The following is a 20,022-nucleotide window of genomic DNA, read 5'->3' on the forward strand; positions in this document are numbered from 1 at the left end:
GACACCCAGGTCTCTTTGCCCGTTTCCCCCTCTCAATCCACAGCCATTCAAATAACAATCTGCTTTCCTGTTTTTGCCACCAAAGTGGTTAACCTCACACTTATCCACATGATACTGCACCTACCATGCATTTGCCCACTCATTCAGCTTTTCCAAATCACACTAAAGTATCTCTGTATCTGCCTCACAGGTCATCCTCCCACCCAATTTAAATAGATCTTTCCTATTCACTCTATCTAGGTCCCTTGTAATTTTATACGCCTCAGTTAAATCTCCCCTTCGCCTCTTTCTGTTCCAAAGGAAAGAATCCAATTATCCAATCTTTCCCCATAGTCAAAATTCTCCAATTCTGGCAATATCCTTGTAAATCTTCTCTGCACCCTCACTATAGTGCGATGACATATTTCCTGTTATGCAGTGACCAGAACTGTCCGCAGCACCCCAGCTGCAGAGGAATCAGTGTTATATACATTTCTAGCATAACCCCCTTGCTTTTAAACTCCAAGCCTTAGCCAATAAAGGAGAGTCTTGTAGATATCTTGTTGACCACCTTATCTACATTTTCTGCTACTTGCAATGATCTATTATGGACTTGTGCTCTAAGGTCTATCTGCTCCTCTACACTTCTCAGTATCCAATCAAGTATTGTATATTCCCTTTCATTGTTTATCCTCAAATGAATTACCTCACATTTCTCTGGATTGAATTCCATTTGTCATGTTGCTGCCCACTTGACCAGTCCATTGATCTCTTCTTTCAGTCTACAGTTTCTTCCTCATGATCAAACACATGCCATCTGCAAGCTTCTTAATCGTGTAAGTTTAATTCATGGAGATGTGCTGGTTAGGTGCATTGGCCATTTTAAATTCTCCCTCCGTGTACTCGAACAGGTGCCAGAGTGTGGTGACCAGGGAATTTTCACAGTAACTTTATTGCAGTGTTAATGTAAGCCTACTAGTGGCACTAATAAATAAACTTTAAATATATAACCACGAACAACAAAGGCCCAGTACGGAACCCTGTGGGAACCCCATTGAAAACAGCTTTCCAATCACAAAAGCACCTGTCATCCATAACCTTTTGCTCCCTGCCACTTAACCAATTTTAGATCCAAGCTACTACTATCTCTTGCATCTCATGAGCTTTTAATTTTCTGATTTGTCTGCCATATAGTACCTTGCCAAAAGCCTGGCTAAAATCCATATGGATTACATCAAATGAGCTACTCTCAGTGGCCATCCTTGTTTCCTCCTCAGAAACTTTAGTTAATTCAGTCAGGCATGGCCTTCCGTTTACAAATCCATACTCATTGTCCTTGATTAGTTTGTTTCTCTCTAAATGACTTATATTGTGTCTCTGAATTTGTTCCAATAATTTTCCTATTACCAAGCTTCGGTTGATTGTCCTGTAATTACTCGGGTGACCCTTTTCCCCTTTTTAAACAATGTTAGCAGACTTCTAGTCTTCCAGCATCATACCTGTGGCCAGAGAAAATTGGAAAATGATGGTCAGACCTTCACTATTTCTTCCCTTGCTTCCCTTAGCCTGGGTTACATTTCACCAGGGCCTGGTAATTTATCCACTTTCAAGGGTGTTAAAATTCTTTAGTATTACCTCCCTCATTCTGTTTATCCTATCCAATATCTTGCAGTAATCCTCATTAGCTACAATGTGTGCTTCCTCCTTCTCTGAGAAATCAGGGGCAAAGTATTCATTAAGAACTATGCTCATGTCTTCCACCTCAACAAACAAGTTGCCTTTATGGTCTCTAATTTGCCTGACACTTTCCATTGCTATTCTCTTGCTCTTTATGTACTTACTAAACAGCTTTGCGTTCTCCTTAATTTTGTTTGCCAATATAGACTTATCTAGGCTTTCTGCTGCACAGAGTTATTGGCATCTGAAATACATTTGCTTTTTTGCCTTATCCTACTCTCTAATCCTCCTTGACATCCAGGAACGTCTTAGATTTGTGAGTCCCACCCTTTTTCTTTGTGGGAATGTAATTAGTTTTCAACCCTCTCTATTTCCCCACTGAATGCCTCCCCATTGCTCTGACACTGATTTACCTTCCAAGTAGTTGCTCCCAGTCGTCTTCTGCCGAATCACACCTCGGCTTAGTAAAACTGGCCTTCCCCCAACTTAAAACTTTCACTGTTGATCTATCTTTATCTCTTTTCATAACTTCTGTAAGTCTAACTGAATGATGATAATCCTTACTAAAATCTTCACCTACTGATATCCCTTTCACTTGTCCAGATTCTTTCCCTAAACCAGAGTCCTGAACTGCCTTTCTTTTGTTGGGTTTGCTATATAATTGGCTCGGAAAAGGTTGTCCTGGACGTATTTTAGTAATTGTATTGTCTGTATTTTTTACACTGAATTCACTGCAGTCAGTATTAGGGTTGTTGAAATCCCCTACAATTACTGCTCTTGTGTTTCTACACTTCTCAGCATTTTGCCTACATATTTATTTTATCTTCTGTCACCCTCTGGCTGTTTGGGTTTTATAGTTTACTTCCAGCAGTGTAATTGCTCATTTTTGATTCCTTAGTTCAGCCCATATGGCTTCAATTGATGCTTCTTTATATCACTCCTCCTCTCAGCTATGATTGTTTCTTTAACCAGTATTGTGAATCCCATCCTTTTTCATCCCCCTTCTCCATCCTGTAACTAGGAATGTTGAGCTGCCATTCTTGCCCTTCACGTTTCTTGGCTATCTTGGTTCATTTGGTTTCATTCTCACCTCTTGAGTCAGAAGACTGTGGACTTGAGATTACAATCTCAGTCGATATTCCAATGCAGAACTCAGTGCTGCACTGTTAGAGATGCTGTCCTTTGGATGGCATGTAAAACCCCCCCCAACCTGTATAAGGGCAGTAAATTCTGGCATCCGGGCCAACATTCCTGCAGAGTCTGGAGGTCAATTGAAATTTGCAAGACAGAGAGTGATGGATTATGTCAGGTAACAGTGTCAAGTGATATGGAGTAGAAGCGGGTAAATGGGGTTATGGTACAAATCAGCCATGATCAAATGGGAAACAGAATCAAGCCCTTACTTGTTTAAGGATCCATTCCCACATCATCTTGTGCACCAGCAATATCTTTTCCAAATCCTGTGACCTCTACCAGCCAGAAGTGTAATGGCTGTGGTTGTATGGAAACACCTTCATCTGCAAGTTGCCTCCAAGTCATAGGCAATCCAAATTTTGACATACCTTGCCATCTCTTCAGCACTGCTAGGTCAGAATCCTGGACCCCGTCTACCTAACAGCATAATGTGTGTACCTTCATCACACAGACTGCTACGGTTCAAGACAATGGGTCCCCACCATTTTCTCAAGATTAAATGGGGATTAGTATTATTGGGGGTGACATGGTGGCACAGTGGTTAGCACTGCTGCCTCGCAGCTCCAGGGACCTATGTTCGATTCCTGGCTTGGGTCACTGTCTGTGTGTAGTTTGCACATTCTCCCTGTGTCTGCATGAGTTTCTTCTGGGTGCTCCGGTTTCCTCCCATAGTCCAAAGATGTGTGGGTTAGGTTGATTGGCCATGCTCAATTGTCCCTTAGTGTCCCGAGATGCGTAGGTTAGAGGGATTAGTGGGGTAAATGTGTGGGGTTGTAGGGAAAGAGCCTGGGTGGGATTGTTGTTGGTGCAGACTCGATGGACTGAATGGCCTATTTCTGTACTGTAGGGATTCCATGATTTATGAATAAATGCCGGCCTTTGCAAGCAATCAATAAAATCCTGAGAATTAATCTTAAAATTTCAAATGGATTTAATTGGAGTTTTCATGTCAAAAGTGACCAGTAGCTGCTGTGTTAAACCCTTGCTAGAAAATCCCTAAGTAGGACAACCATATTCTTTTTGTTAAAATTACCGTTTCTACTTGTGGCAAGCAGTCAGTACGTTACCTGCATATTGGAAGTCTGTCATGTATCTGAGTGGATCTGAAACAACTTCAGCTCTAGTTGGTCATGCAGACTCTTCAATTAGGTTGCCTTCCAGGTTGGTCACTAGTAGTTGTCCACTATGATGCTGAAGTTGTGGTTCTGTTTGAGATTAGTGTCAGTCTCTTGATTTTGAGGTGGGCAGATACTTTCTGAAAAAGACTTGCATTTCAATAGCACCATTTACAACCTCAGGATATCCCAAAGCACTTTAGAGCTGCTGCTGTACTTTTCAAGTGTTATAATGTAGGAAACACAGCAACCAATTTGCACTTATTGAGTTCCTACAGCTTGTAATGTGATAATGATCAGATAATATGTTTTAATTATGGCTATGTCCACTGCCAACGGCCTGCGGACGACAGGCCCAGGTTAATCAGCATATGTATAGGGGCAGTGTGCAGTAGGACACGTGCATGGTTATCACTGGCAGCGGAAGAATTTAATGTTGTGAATTTCTATCCTGGACTGACAATGAAGGATTTTGGATACTCCTTTTGTAGGGGATTAGAAGAGAAGGGGATTTAGAATCCCTATAGTACAGAAGCAGACCATTTGGTCTATCGAGTCTGCACTGACAACAATCCCACCCAGGCCCTATCCCCATAACCCCACTTATTTACCCTGCTAATCCCCCTGACACTAAGGGGCAATTTAGCATGGCCAATCCACCTAACCTGCACATCTTTGGACTGTGGGAGGAAACCAGAGCACCCAGAGGAAACCCACGCAGACATGGGGAGAACGTGCAAAATCCACACAGATGGTGACTCAAGGACAGAATTGAATCCAGGTCCCTGGTGCTGTGAGGCAGCAGTGCTAGCCACTGTGCCACCCAGCAGACAGGAAATCAAATCTTTTCCTTGTGGGATATTTTACTGCAGTTATGTTGGTCAGTGTTTCTAAACTCTGTTTCACTCTCCAAATAACAGAAGTGAGTGTTCGACTATATTGCCTCATCTGGTGCAGACCAGTGCGCAGGCTCAAAAGGGTGGCTATTTGCGTGGCCACATTAGGGCAGCACGTTGGCACAGTGGTTAGCACTGCTGCCTCACAGTGCCAGGGACCCGGGTTCAATTCCCAGCTTGGGTCACTGTCTGTGTGGAGTTTGCACATTCTCCCTGTATCTGCATGGATTTCCTCCGGGTGCTCCGGTTTCCTCCCACTGTCTGAAAGATGTGCTGGTTAGGTGCAGTGACCCGATCAGGTGCCGGAGTGTGGCAACCAGGGGAATTTCACAGGAACTTCATTACAGTGTTAATGTAAGCCCACTTGTGACTAATAAATAAATTTAAAACATTGTGTTGGCAGGAGATTCACTATTTAATTATATTGATTCAGGGAGAAATATTGGCCAGAACACTGGGAAGAACTCCCTTCCCTTCTTTGAAATAGATTGTTTAGGTCTACCTGCAAGGGTAGATGGAGCCTCAGTGTAAAATCTCATCCAAAAGACAACAGAGCAACACTACCTCAATGCTGCCTGTCTAGATTATGTGCCTAGGTCTCTCGAGTAGAGCTTGAAACTATCACTTCTGACTCGAGGTTAACAGTTCTACTAAATGAGCCAAGGCTGATGCCTTAGTCTCTTAATTGTAAAAGCAATTCAAGGCTCAGCTTAACATGGCAGAAGCAAGTTCTGTATTTATCCAAGTGATTCCAGAGATCCATCTAAGTACAATGTGCATTGTATAAACATCATGGATAGTGAGTCCTTCTGACCCTGGAGGAATTTCTGTCTCATTTATTATAATGATCAGGTAACTCTCAACTTGTTAATACATGGGATGGTTCGAGCCACGGAATGAGTTGAAATTATTGTTTTTTGCACATGAAGAAATGAAACACTTGGATTTGGAGAATGGGAAATTCTGACACGATAGCCTATCCCTTAATGGTTAAAAACACCCATGGAATGATGCTTCTTAGCTGCTGTCAAGAGCTGGGAAGTCGGTTATATGAGCGCATTCCGGTACTTTTGCTGCTTTGCAGACCCAAAGGCATTAACAGGATGCAGTTTTTCCAGTTTCCTTAATACTTGTGGCCTGAGTGCACATCCTTGAACACTCTGTCAAGGTTCAGTTGACAGCCAACCTGTGTTCTGGCACCAATGATAAGGCTGAATTTTTGATCCGTAATATTGATGGGCAATTGTACTAAAATGACTCTCATTCTTCTGCTGGTCTATACAGCTAAGGCTCACGTGCAGTGTTACATAACATATTGTGCTTGCCAGTTGGCAAGTATGTGATGTTCCCACAAAGCAACATCCTGATAAATCAATGCACCTGTGGTCATTTATGTACGTAAGCGCACTCTTGATTATTACAGTCTTCCAGGCAACGTATGCTGTCACCTAAACGTGATGCTGCTGCTGAAATGCTCTTCTACACTCTTTGAGCCAGGAATGATATGATAACCTGGTTTGCAGTAATGGCAGAGTGATGGATATGATGGTCCGTGAGGTTACAGATTGTGGTGGAATACAATTCTGCTGCTGATGATGGCCCACAATACCTCACAGATCCCCCAGTCTTGAATTGCAAGAACTGTTCTGAGTTTATCCCGTTTAACACTGTGGTAATGTCACAGAACGTGATGGAGGGTGCCCTCAGTGTGAAGACAGAACTTTGTCTCCACAGGACTGTTTGAATGTAACTCCTATCAATACTTTCATGGATAGGTGTGTCTGTGAAGGTTGATTAGTGAGAATAAGGTCAAATAGGTTTTTCCCTTATGTTGGTTCTTTCACCATCTGCAGCAGGCCCATCTGGCGCATGTGTCCTTCAGGACTCAGCCAGGTCAGTTAGTAGTGGTGCTACTCAACCTCTATTGATGATGAACATTGAAGTCTGCCCACCAAGGGTATATTTTGTGCCCTTGCTGCCCTCAGTACTTCTTCCAAGTGATGTTTCAAACTGGAGGTGTACTGATACACCAGCAGAGGGAAAGCAGTGCATGATAATCCGCAGGTTTGTTTGCCCACATTTGACGTGAAACCATGAGACTTAATGGGGTCCAGAGTCAATGTTGAGGAAACCCAGGGCCATTCCCTCCCAACTATATGCCACCACCTCTATTGGGTCTGTCCAGTGGGATTGTGATTATGGTTTTTGGGACACTAGCTGTACGATTCAGTGAGTGGCTGTTGCTTGTAGTCTGTGGAATAGCCGTCCCAATTTTATGCAAATCCCCAGATATTAATGAGGAGGATTTTGGTAGCTTTGATTGGACAGGGGGTGTTTTTATCGTGCCTGTACCCTGGTCGATGCCAAGTGGTGCATTCAGATTTTTATGTGACCTTTCCATGGTGGCTTGATACAACTGAGTGGTTTGCAACACCAGTACAGAGGGCAGTTAAGCATCAACCATATTGTTGTGGGGCTGGAGCCACATCTGGCCAGACTGGTTAAGGATGGCAGATTTTCTTCCCTAAATAACAATAGTGAACCAGATGGTTAGCTCTTTCAAAGAGAAAGTATTGGTGCAAGGGGCTGAATGATCTTCTGCATAATCATTTTTTTTCATTCTTCTGTCCCATTCTCTCAGTAATAAGAAAGCCAGCTACAATATGTTTTTCATTCTTGGGCTGTGGGCATTGCTGGTAAGGTTGGCATTTATTGCCTGCCCCTGAGAAAGATGGTACTGATATTACTGGGTGACTTGCTAGGCCACTGCAGAGGGCATTTAGTGTGTGTGACTGGAGTCACATTTAGATCAAACCATGTTTCCTTTGGTATTGGATATTAGTGAGTCAGTTAGGTTTTTACAACAATCTGACAGTTTTATGGTGACTCCTACTGATAGTGGCCTTATTTATTTCCTGAATTTTTAAAACATGATCGTGTGTTTCCCAAGGGGTTATGGAGATCACTCTGAACATTTCTCAATTTGCAAGTTAAGGAGCAGCAGACATGCAACACAGTTATAATTGCACCTTAGGTAATCAAATACAATTAGTTATAATCCAGTTAAGAAACTCCAAAATGTTTTATGAAGTCCGCCTGGATCATAAGTTTTGCACTTTGAATTGGGCTAGGGTAAGCATGAGATGTTTCACTTCAGGTATGATTCAAATGACCCACTAGGGAGCTTTTATCAAACAAAGTTTATTAAAGAATTCAGTTAATTTAGAAAGAAAATTAGCAATAGCTTTTATCAATTACAAAAAAGAAAAAAAGTGGTATTGTATAAACCTTAACAACTAAATGAAATGTTTCAATCAAACAAACCTCCTTATAAACATTCCTCTGCCATAGGTTTAACTCAGAAAACAAGGATGCTCACGTGATGCTGTTGGATGCTGCAGTTTTCTTGGCACACACACAGACAAGCTTGAAGTCAGAACAGCTTCCCAAAACACCAGGGAGAGAGAGAGAGGGAGACAGAACACTGCAACCAGCCTGAGGTAAAACACCTAACTAAAACAGCAGCCAGCAACCAAACTGAAAGTAAAACTAAAAACTGTCCAAAGGCATCTGACCTATCCATCATTCTGTCTCCAACAACTCGGGTCCATAAAAATCCTGGACACTGCATTAGGCCCAGAGTAAAAATAACCAAAACCCCATTTAAACCATTTTAAGCAGAATTAAAAGGAGTTCTGAGCAGACAGCTGTGTGCCTGCTTATAACTGCAGAGAACATGATTAAAATATCTTTCTTATAAACACAGTAGTGTTACAAGTCATGAAAATAGATTAGGGCAAAGGTACCTAGATTTATAGTTTTTATCTGGAGCACTATTCAGGGGCTCCAAGTTCAAATAAACCATGGACCTCACTAGGATTCTCTTAAAAACTTTGACAAGCCAATTGTATAATTAGTGAACTTGCTCTGAATGCATTATATTCTTCACGATCACCGTATTGCATTTAGTAAGCCTCAGCAGTTTATAAAATGGGGCACTGGCAATCAGCACAGCAAACACACAAGAACTGTGCCTTTCATTAACATATTTTTAAAAAATGATTAGCAGATCTCCAGTATAGTTGGTCATGTTGAGTAGGAGAAGATGACAAATGCATCATTTTACCATATTTCACAACATATGTCATCCAAGAGACACTGCCTCTGATAGTGATGCACTCCATGCTACACTGGGAGTGCCGGCCTAGATCATGCACTTAACTCTCTGACTCGGGGGCGAGAACACAACTACTAAATCAAGGCTAACAGCTAAAGGAGAAATAATCTTAATTTGTTTTGTCGGGAGGGCATCTGTAATTCCTATTTGATTTATCGGGAGGAATATATGATTTCTTTTATGGTGTAAAGTACAAAGCTTTAATCCAATGCCAGAGTTTAATCATTACTGTATGACATTGATTCTGTTCATAAAGCTGGGTGCTGGTAGCTAATGGTGCTAGTCATAAACGTGAATACTTTAAAATCCACAACAAAAATGGGGAGGTGGCAGTGATTGAGAAGTATAAAGAAATGTAAATGTGCTTTCTGCTTCAAGTTTTAAATGTTGATGGATACGAATGCCAAGTTGATCCCCGGCACCATTTCAGTCCAAAGATCTATACCGAGCACAGGGTTGTGAAATCCTCATTCAAAGGTTGCTGTGACTCCTTTAAAGATTGAGATGGAAACAACAGAAGAAATTTACAGTCTGGTTATAACTCTCTCATTTGTTCTGCATTTTAGCTTTTGCCTTTTAATTTACAAACACACCTTATTTAGAAATTTCCAGCTTTGCTGTTAAAGCACTAATGCAAAGAAAGCTTCTTATCATTTTGTTGGCAGGATACAGGGAGACCGATTCCACAGCAGGAGATTTATTTTGACGGTGTTATCTCAATACCAACTGCTCCTGGTGCAGCAGGAATTCTGTCCAGAGAAATCTATGACTAGACTATTGTTTGTTTAGTTTCACATGCAGAAAAGTTCCTATTCCATCTTTATTTTGATTATTCTCATTGCTGTTTACAAAGAAAGAACTGGACATTATATAGCCCCTTCCAGAACCTCAGGACATCCCAATGAACTTTACAGCCAGCTACTATTATCGAAAATGCAGCAGTCAATATTTGCACAGCATGATACCACAAAAAAGCAATGGGATCATGACCAGATAACCTGGTTTGATGGTGTTTGAGGGATAAATATTGGTCAGGATGTCTGAGTAAACTTCTCTGCCCTTCTTCAACATGACGTCATGAGAATTTTTACATCTGCCTGAGGGGGCACTCGGGCTGTCAGCCTCCTCTGAAAGGTGGCACCTCCTGACAGCGCAGCAAGAACAATTTCATTTTTATAGCATCTTTAGTATAGCAAAACATCTCCCAATGCTTCAAGGAATCCTAGCAAACAGAATTTGATGCAAAGCCACATAAGGAGATATTAGGAAGGTGACCAAAATCTTTTTCAAAGAAGTAGATTTTAAGGAGTGTCTTAAACAGAGTGAGAGATATAGGAGTGGAGAGATTTTCTTTCTCCAACAACTCAGGGCCATAAAAATCCTGGACACTGCATTAGGTCCAGAGTAAAAATAAACAAAACCCCATTTAAACCATTTAAGCAGCATTAAAAGAAGTTCTTAGCAGACAGCTGTGTGCCTGCTTATAACTGCAAAGAACATGATTAAAATACCTTTCTTATAGACACAGTAGTGTTACAAGTCATGAAAATAGATTCAGACAAGGTCCGGAGAAATCTATGACTAGACTATTGTTTGTTTAGTTTAACATGCAGAAAAGTTCCGATTCCATCTTTATTTTGATTATGCTCATTGCTATTTACAAAGAAAGACCTGGACGTTATATAGCCCCTTTCACAACCTCAGGACATCCAATGAACTTTACAGCCAGCTACTATTATCGAAAATGCGGAGCTTAGCACCTGAGCAATTGAAGACACAACTACCAATGGCAGAGTGATAAAAATCAGGAATGCCCAAAAGGTCAGAATTGGAGGAAGGCAGAAATCTCAGGATCAGAAAGGGTGAGGTCATGTAGAGATTGATAAATAAGTATGAGAATTTTAAAGTAAATTGCTGGTTCAGGTGCCAATGTAATTAGTAAAACCACAGGTTGGACAGGATTTTAGCATAAGTTAATGTATGGGCAGTGTTCTGAGATTAACCTTCATCTCTGGACTCTAGGAGTGGTACTACAGTCATACTCTGGCATCTGCTTGACACTTGTTTAATCATGCTACTTCTAAACAGCTCATAGAGTAGTCATGTTGCTCCTAGGCATGATATTCCAATCTCTCTCTTGAGAGAGAGTCTAACACATGACTGTCAGCGTGCATCATTATCCATGTCATACCCTGTCTTGAGTATTGTGTTCAGTTCTGGGTGCTGCATGTTAGGAAGGATATACTGATGTTGGTGGGGGTGCAGTAAGGATTCTCCAGACTGATACTGGGGCTTCAGAAGACAGAGTGCTTGTATTCCCTCGAAATTCAAAGATTTCGGGGTGATCTGAGTGTAGTGTTTAGAGTGTGGCTCAGTTGCTGGCACACATACCTGTGAGTTCAAATGTTTCTGGGTTCAAGGACTTGAGCACATAAAATTAGCCTGATGCTCCAGTGCAATACTGAGGGAGTGCTGTACTCTTGGCAGTGCTGTCTTTTAGGTGAGTGGTTTAGTTGCCCTGTCCGTGCTCTCAGGTTACTGTAAATGATCTCATGGTGCGAGCTCAAATAAGAGCATCAGAGTTATCCCTGGTGTCCTAGCCAGTATTTATCCCTCAACCAATATAAATGAAAGCAGGTTTTTTGGTCACTGTCACTGAACTGTTTGTGTGAGCTTCTGTGTACAAATTGGCTGCTGTGTTTTATGTGTTAAAACAATTGTTTGATTTCAATTGTTGGCTGGAAGGTGCTTTGTGATGTGTTACGGAAATGCAAATCTTCCTTTATCTTTTTAAAATTATAAAAGGGACTCAATAGGGTAGTGGTACAGAGAAACTGTTTTCTCTAGTCTGGGATTTCAGAACAAGGATACATAATCCTAAAATTAGAGTGAAACCATACAGGAGTGAAATTAGGAAGCAGATTTTCCTGAGGGTTAAGAGGAATCTGAAATATTTCCTTCCCAAAAGATGCTGGGAGGTCAATTGGAGTTTTGATGACTGTAATTGGTAGATTTTCGTTGGGCAAGGGTATCATAGAATCCCTACAGTGCCAAAGGAGGCCATTCGGCCCATTAAGTCCACACCGACCACAATCCCACCCAGGCCCCATTCCCATAACCCCACACACTTACCCCGCCAATCCCTCTGACTCTAGGGTCAATTTAGCATGGCCAATCGACCTAACCTGCACATCTTTGGACTATGGGAGGAAACCGGAACACCTGGGAGGAAACCCACGCAGACACAAGGAGAATGTGCAAACTCCACACAGACAGTGAGACAAGGCCAGAAATAAACCTAGGTCCCTGGTGCTGTGAGGCAGCAGTGCTAACCACTGAGCCACCATGCCACCCATGTAATTCATACTAAAGACAGGTAAATTAAGTTGAGGTGCAGATCAAATAGAATGTTAGAATAAGCCCTAAGGGCTCCATGGCCTACTCCTGTTCCCATGTTCCTGATCGTTTATTCCACACCAAAATTACTGGCATTTCATGGCAAAAAAAAAAGCCTTTACTTAGCATTTTTGACCACCAAAAATTCCTAAACCCCTTGAAGCACTTTTGAAATGTAGCTGAATCATAGAATGGTTACAGTAGGGAAGGAGGCCATTTGATCTGTCATGTCGGCACTGGCTTTCTGACGGAGCAACTCACCTAGTGTCACACCCTTGTCTTCTCCCCTGCAATTTTTTTATCTTTTCAGAGAATGATCCAATTCCCTTTTGAAAGTCTCAATTGGCCCTCCCTCCAGCACACTTTCAGGCAGTGAATTCCAGAACCTAACCACATGCTGCATGAAAAGTCTTTCCTCATGTCGCCACTGCTTCTTTTGCCAATCACCTTAAACCTGTGCCTTCTGGTTTACGATTCATCCACCAATTGGAACAGTGTTTCTCTCTCTCTACTCTGTCCAGACCCCCCATGATTTTGAATACCTCAATCAGGTTTCCCCTCAACCTTTTCTTCTCCAAGGAAAACAACCCCAACTTCTCAAATGAGTACTTGGCACGTCATAACATTCAAGGTTATGGGCCAAGTATTGATAAATGGGACTGGGTGGGAGGTCAGGTGTTTCTCATGTTGGTATAGATTCGATGGACCGAAGGGCCTCTTCTGCACTCTGATTCTACTCTATGCCCCTATTGATCAGGCCCAGGATGCCTATTGCCTTTTTAATTGTGCCCTCAATCTGTCTTGCCACCTACAATGATTTAGAGGTTTACAGCATGGAAACAGGCCCTTCAGCCCAACTTGTCCATGCCGCCCTTTTTTTTAAACCCCGAAGCTAGTCCCAATTGCCCGCGTTTGGCCCATATCCCTCTATACCCATTTTACCCGTGTAAATGTCTGAATGCTTTTTAAAAGACAGAATTGGCAGCTTGTTCCAGACACTCACCACCCTCTGTGTGAAAAAATTGCCCGTCTGGACACTTTTGTATCTCTCCCCTCTCACCTTAAACCTATGCCTTCTAGTTTTAGACTCCCCTACCTTTGGGAGGGGAGTCTAAAACTGATCTATGCCCCTCATTATTTTATTGACCTCTATAAGTTCAGCCCTCAGCCTTCTACGCTCCAGAGGAAAAAGTCCCAGTCTATCCAGCCTCTCCTTATAACTCAAATCATCAAGTCCCGGTAGCATCCCAGTAAATCTTTTCAGCACTCTTTCTAATTTAATAATATCCTTTCTGTAATAGGGTGACCAGAACTGTACAGAATATTCCAAGTGTGACCTTACCAATGTCTTGTACAACTTCAACAAGACGTCCCAACTCCTGTATTCAATGTTCTGACCAATGATACACATATGTATCCAGGTTTCTCTGATCCTTCATCCTCTTTAGAGTTGTACCCTTTATTTTATGGGCAATGGGATCTTTTAGAAACTTGAAGCAGGAGTAGGCCATTCGGCCCTTTGAGCCTGCTCTGCATTCATTTTGATCACGGCTGATCATCAAATTCAATATTCTGATCCCGCCTCCCCCCCCCCCCCCATATCCCTTGATCTCTTTAGTCCCAAGAGTTATATCTAATTTCTTTTTGGCCTCAACCACTTCCTGTGAGAGTGAATTCCACAGTTTCACCACTCTGGGTGAAGAAATTTCTCCTCACCTTAGTCCTAAAAGGTTTATACCTTATCCTCAAACTATGACCCCCTAGCTCTGGACTCTCCCACCATCGGGAACATTCTTTCTGGATCTACCCTGTCTAACACTATTAGAATCTCCTCTACTCTTCTAAACTCCAATGAATATATAACCAACATAGTCTCTCCTCATATGATAGACTTGCCATCCCAAGAATCAGCCTGACAAACCTTCGCTGCACTCCCTCTATCGCAAGGGCATCCTTCCTCAGATAAAGACATCAAAACTGCACACAATGCTCCAAGTGTCGCCTCATCAATGCCCTCTACAATTGCAGTAAAACATCCCTATTTCTATACTCAAATCCTCTCGCTATGAAGGCCAACGTGCCATTTGCCTTCTTTACTGCCTGCTGTATTTGCACCTAGTAAGAGGGTAAATGGGCCTCGGTTTAACATCACATCCAAACAATGACACCTCCACATTGCAGCACCACTTCAGTATGGCACTGAAGTGTCAGCTTTGATTTTTTTGTGCTTAAGTCCTGGAATGGAACTTGAACCCAGACACTAATGATTTAGAAGTAAGAAAGTCACCAACTGAGTCACTTGTGTAAACTGCTATAAATTGTGACTGGATTTTTATGTATAATTCTCTGTGGTTAAGGAATATTTAATGAAGGTTAATGTGCCATTGTCTGAATTTTGCACCCATTAGGCATGCGCTCAGCAGGCCCAGAGGCTGGCATGAAATGTATTTCTGGCTGCAATCAGCCGCAGAACGCAATTTCACACCAGCTGCCCAACTAACAGGCAGCATGAGGCTCAGCATTATCTGGAGGGCAGGAAGAGAGTGGGCATCGAGAAAAGGGAGGGTGCAGGTTAGCAGTTCTCTTGGGCTCCTTCAAGGTGGACAAGCTGCCATGGAGCTGTCTCGGGCTTCTACAGATTAAAAATGATGGAAAGGTGCAGCAAACTGCAGCACAGTCAAACACCTGACAGCAGTATTCTGTCCCCAGGCATGTTTCTTTTAATCAAATTGAATCCTAGACATTTCATCCCAACCTGGATTGAGGTTAAAGCAAAAATGCAAAGGCTGCCTGGCTGATTGACCCGTAAAAGTGGACAGGCCAAGTAAAATTGATTTTATGTGACTTCTTAGTGGGTTTAATGGCCCACTTAATTGTTGGCAGGTACGCTTCACACTCCTGAATGTGCTTGCTGGGCAAAATATTGCACAAGTGCGCAATGATGTCAGGATGTGTGTCCGACATGCTCTCATGTGCTTTCACACACTGATGGGTTGGGCTCACACCCACCCGCTCAAACCACGTAAAATTCTGGCCCCTATCTTCTTCTGCATCACTTTTAATTTTATCTTTCCATTATGTGTTAAAAGACGACTGAACTGGAATGTAAAATTCTACATTTAGTTACTGTGTTGCAATTACACTATATTAATTTATCCATCAAAATTGGAATTATTCTCAGTAGTGTCAATTAATTAAAAATCTAATTTGGGCACTATTTTGCTGTGCTAATCCACATTTTTTAATCAGGTCACTGAATCACTTTTAAGATTATGTGCCCCCATAGATTTTGAAACTGAGCTGATACTGTGCCACCTCTGAAACAGAAGCTCATTGATTCAAGTTCTACCCCACTTGAGCACATAATCTCGGCAGACACTTCAGTACATACTGAACACACATGACACAAAGCTATGGGAGAGTGAGCTTCGAGGAGGAAGCAGAGATCGTTCAGTGTGATTTGGGCAAGTTGAGTGAATGGGCAAATGATTGGTGGATGCAGTATAATTTGGATAAATGTGAGGTTATCCATTTTGGTAGAAAAATGAGAAGGTAGATTACTATCTGAATAACCATAAATTAGGAGAGGGGAATGTGCAACGAGACCTGGCTGTCCTTGTACACCAGTCACTGAAGGTAAGCATGCAGGCACAGCAGGCAGTAAAAAAGGCAAATAGCATGTTGGCCTTCATAGCGAGAGGGTTTGAGTACAGGAGCAGGGATAACTTGATGCAATTATACAGGACCTTGGTGAAGCCACGTCTGGAATATTGTGTGCAGTTTTGGTCTCCTTATCTGAGGAAGGATGATCTTGTTCTAGAGGAAGTATGGAGAAGGTTACCAGATTGATTTCTGGGATGGTGGAACTGATGTATGAGAAGAGATTGAGTCGGTTAGGATTATATTCACTGGAGTTCAGAAGAATGAGGGGTATCTCATAGAAACCTATAAAATTGTAACAAGACTAGACAGGGTAGATGCAAGAAGATGTTCCCATTGCTGAAGATGTTCCCATTGCTGGGGATGTCCAGAACCAGGAGTCACAGTTTGAGGATATAGGGTAGACTGTTTAGGACAGAGATGGGGAGAAATTTCTTCACCCATAGAGTGGTCAGCCTAGGGCATTTGCTACTACAGAAAACATTCTGTAGTAGCGGCACGGTAGCACAGTGGTTAGCACTGCTGCTTCACAGCTCCAGGGTCCCGGGTTCGATTCCTGGCTCGGGTCACTGTCTGTGTGGAGTTTGCACATTCTCCTTGTGTCTGCGTGGGTTTCCTCTGGGTGCTCCGGTTTCCTCCCACAGTCCAAAGATGTGCGGGTTAGGTTGATTGGCCAGGTTAAAAATTGTCCCTTAGAGTCCTGGGATGTGTAGGTTAGTGAGATTAGCGGGTAAATATGTGGGGGTAGGGCCTGGGTGGGATTGTGGTCGGTGCAGACTCGATGGGCCGAATGGCCTCCTTCTGCACTGTAGGGTTTCTATTTGAGACTAAAACATTGAATGTTTTCAAGAAGGATTTAGATATGGCACTTGAGGGGAAGGGGTAGCACAGTGGTTAGCACTGCTGCTTTACAGCTCCAGGGACCTGGGTTCAATTCCCAGCTTGGGTCACTGTCTGTGTGGAGTTTGCACATTCTCCTCGTGTCTGCGTGGGTTTCCTCCGGGTGCTCCGGTTTCCTCCCACAGTCCAAAGATGTGCGGGTTAAGTTGATTGGCCATGCTAAAATTGCCCCTTAGTGTCCTGGGATGCGTAGATTAGAGGGATTAGTGGGTAAAATATGTAGGGATATGGGAGTAGGGTCTGGGTGGGATTGTGGTCGGTGCAGACTCGATGGGCTGAATGGCCTCTTTCTGTACTGTCGGGTTTCTATGATTTCTAATATGGGGTGAAGGTGGGATCAGGCTGTTGAGTTGGATGATCAGCCATGATCATAATGAATGATGGAGCAGGCTTGAAGAGCCAAATGGCCTCCTATTTTCTATGTAGATGTTTTTGTATGAGTGATAAAATCAGAGGTACAGACTCCGGTCAAACTTTAAACCATGGACCTGCATGTCCCTCTTAGTTTAAGAAAGGGCCTAGTCAGTTTTTGTCTCGCAGCTAGCCACTAATCATCTAGTCTACTTATCTCACTGCTGGTTGTGGGATCTCACTGTGTGCAACTTGGCTGCCATATTTCCTATATTACAACAGTGTTTCAAAAAGTAGTTAATCTGCTCTAAAGCAATTTGGGGCATCCTGAGATCTTAAAAAATGTTATAGAAATGTATTGTAAACCAGAACCTGCCTGGTTTCCTGTCAACTGAAATGAATGGATGGAAAGTTAGACAGCGTCACGGAGCCTGTCCGCTGACTTTCCTTATCCTGCAACCTTCCCCAGATAATTATTCACACCCAGGCATAACAAGAAAAAAAATATTCTAACTCTTGCCCACTGTAAACTCTCTGCAATTGGGTTTTAGCTGAACTTCAGTTAAACACACAGCTGGGATTAACTTTGAACCAATGCACAAACTAGACCAAGAAAACAAAAAGACAATGAAAAGAGTTTTTATTTTTTAAATTGTGTTGGGTTTTGGGTAGATTTTTCCATTTTGTGTCTCCCTATGTCCACTTGCAGTAAGAGTTTTAACAACACCAGGTTAAAGTCCAACAGGTTTATTTGGTAGCAAATGCCATTAGCTTTTGGAGCGCTGCTCTTTCGTCAGATGGAGTGGATATCAGTAGCGGCATGCATCTTTCAATGGACTCCTGCAGAATATGTTTTGAGGTAGAATTTTGATTCTGTGCAAGAGAAGGTGCAAATTAAAACTGTGGAACTTCTATGTAGTAAAATGTTTGAAGAAAATTCAGCAAGACAGCCAGCTCCTCAAGATATGAGTGCAGGTCAGAGAATTGGGTCCAGAGGTATAAGTTCAGCAAGAATGCTTGCTTGCAATGGGAACCCAGTACAGACACAGGTCAGACATTGCGCTACAGTCTCATTGTTGTGATCAGTGCTGAGATCCAGTAGAGCTGGCCACCAGTAACTCAACCTCTGTTTTGGATTTTCCTCACACTGTAACAGCCCTATTTATGTCTGATCCAGACTCTTTGGCAACTTGGGCGTTTCTACAGCTAAGTCCTCCAAAGCAGCAGCAAACTTGTTGGTGTTGGCTGTGACTCAGTTAGCAGCACCTCTGACTCAAAAGGTTGTGGGTTCAAGCCCCACATATGGAATTAAGTTAAGCAGGCTGGCCATGGTGGTTGACTCTTAAATGCCCTCTGGCTTTGCCATATCATTCAGTTCAAGGGCAATTAGGGTTGGGTAATAAATGCTGGCCCACGCAGTGATGCCCATATCCCATTAATGAATTTTTAAAAAATGGTCTGGCAATCCTGCGTAGTACTGAGGAGGTTCTATCTTTTAAATGTGATGTTCAACCCAGGGAGCGATCTTACCGTTGCGCTCTGCCAGCTGCTGGGCAGAACAGGCCGGTAAGGTCGTGAGAGAGCCGAGAAATCAGATGCCTGCCCAATTTCTTGCCCCTCGTGATCTCACCAGCACCAGATATCTGGCATGATCAGATTTGTGCCAATTTCTGGTGTGAGGCTGAATAAATTATTTAAATTTAATTTAAATATAAATTGAGTGGAATTAGTGAGCTCGGGCTGATATTGTCCGGGCTCACTTGCCTGTGTGGCCTCACTGGGGGAGAACCACGGTTGGTCTGCCATCAACGGGGATCAGACATGATGGCCTTGCCGGTGGGATTGGAGACCAATGAGGCCCCACCCCGCGAGGTCGGGAGCAAAGGGGGTGTGCCCTTGGGAAGTGCCAGTGTGGTAGTCTGGCACTGCTCACTGGGCACCAGGCAGTGCCAAGGGGGCAGGCCCTAATGGGGGGGGGTGCCAGACTGGGGGTGGGGGGCAGCCAAACAGGTGGGGGGAGGGGGTGGCAAAGGGAGGCCGCTGTCACTGCACAACGATCAGTGGGGGGTGCACTGCTGCCACCCTGAACAGTGATTGCAGGGAGGTGAGGGCGCAGGGAAAAGTGGCAATCGGTCGGCTGGGGGAGGGTGGATCATTCCGGGCAGGGGGTGGAAGTTGGCTCATGATCGTTCCGGGTGGGGGGGTTTGTGAACGGCCACGGGGCCCCACTGTAGCATTGGGGGGGTGGGGGGCATGCTCGGCTTAGGACACGGAGGCCGGCTAGAGCAACAGAGGCTGTGAGACAGGTCTCTGCTGCTCTTGAGGCAGAGACCTGCACAGGCGCAATGCTACTGCTTTCAGCCGGCTTTCTGGTGATTTATGCTCCACGCACTGCCCCTACAGGCAGAAAACAGATTTAGGGGTTTTTTTTGCTCAGAGTGCATAAAGTTCGACTTGTGGCCTCGCTGCAAAAACGGATCTGAAACTCTCCTGTTTTCCTGTCCTGGACTTAGAATTATTTTGGTAAAATCGACCCCCTTCCCCCTCCCCTTTTTTTCCCCTTCCAGTGGATCAAAAAGATCCCATGGTACTCTAACAAAGAAGTGTCCCAGTCAATATTTATCACTCTGATATTCTTACTACTGTTTTTTGGGATGTTGCTGTACGCAAATTGGCT

The 20,022-nt window shown here is 43.2% G+C and overlaps 1 protein-coding gene across 1 annotated transcript in view; it reads left to right on the forward strand.

Annotated features, from left to right (window-relative positions):
• The first annotated feature begins 8,332 nt into the window (after positions 1–8,332).
• The window catches only part of LOC144504621 (pleckstrin homology domain-containing family G member 1-like), a 201,765-nt gene continuing 190,075 nt past the window's right edge, over positions 8,333–20,022 (forward strand). Inside the window, exon 1 of the mRNA XM_078230256.1 lies at positions 8,333–8,361. The gene's annotated coding sequence lies outside the window, so the exon portion shown is untranslated. The remainder of the gene's footprint in view (positions 8,362–20,022) is intronic.

This window comes from Mustelus asterias, chromosome 15 (genome assembly GCF_964213995.1).
Source record: "Mustelus asterias chromosome 15, sMusAst1.hap1.1, whole genome shotgun sequence".
Lineage (NCBI taxonomy): Eukaryota > Metazoa > Chordata > Chondrichthyes > Carcharhiniformes > Triakidae > Mustelus > Mustelus asterias.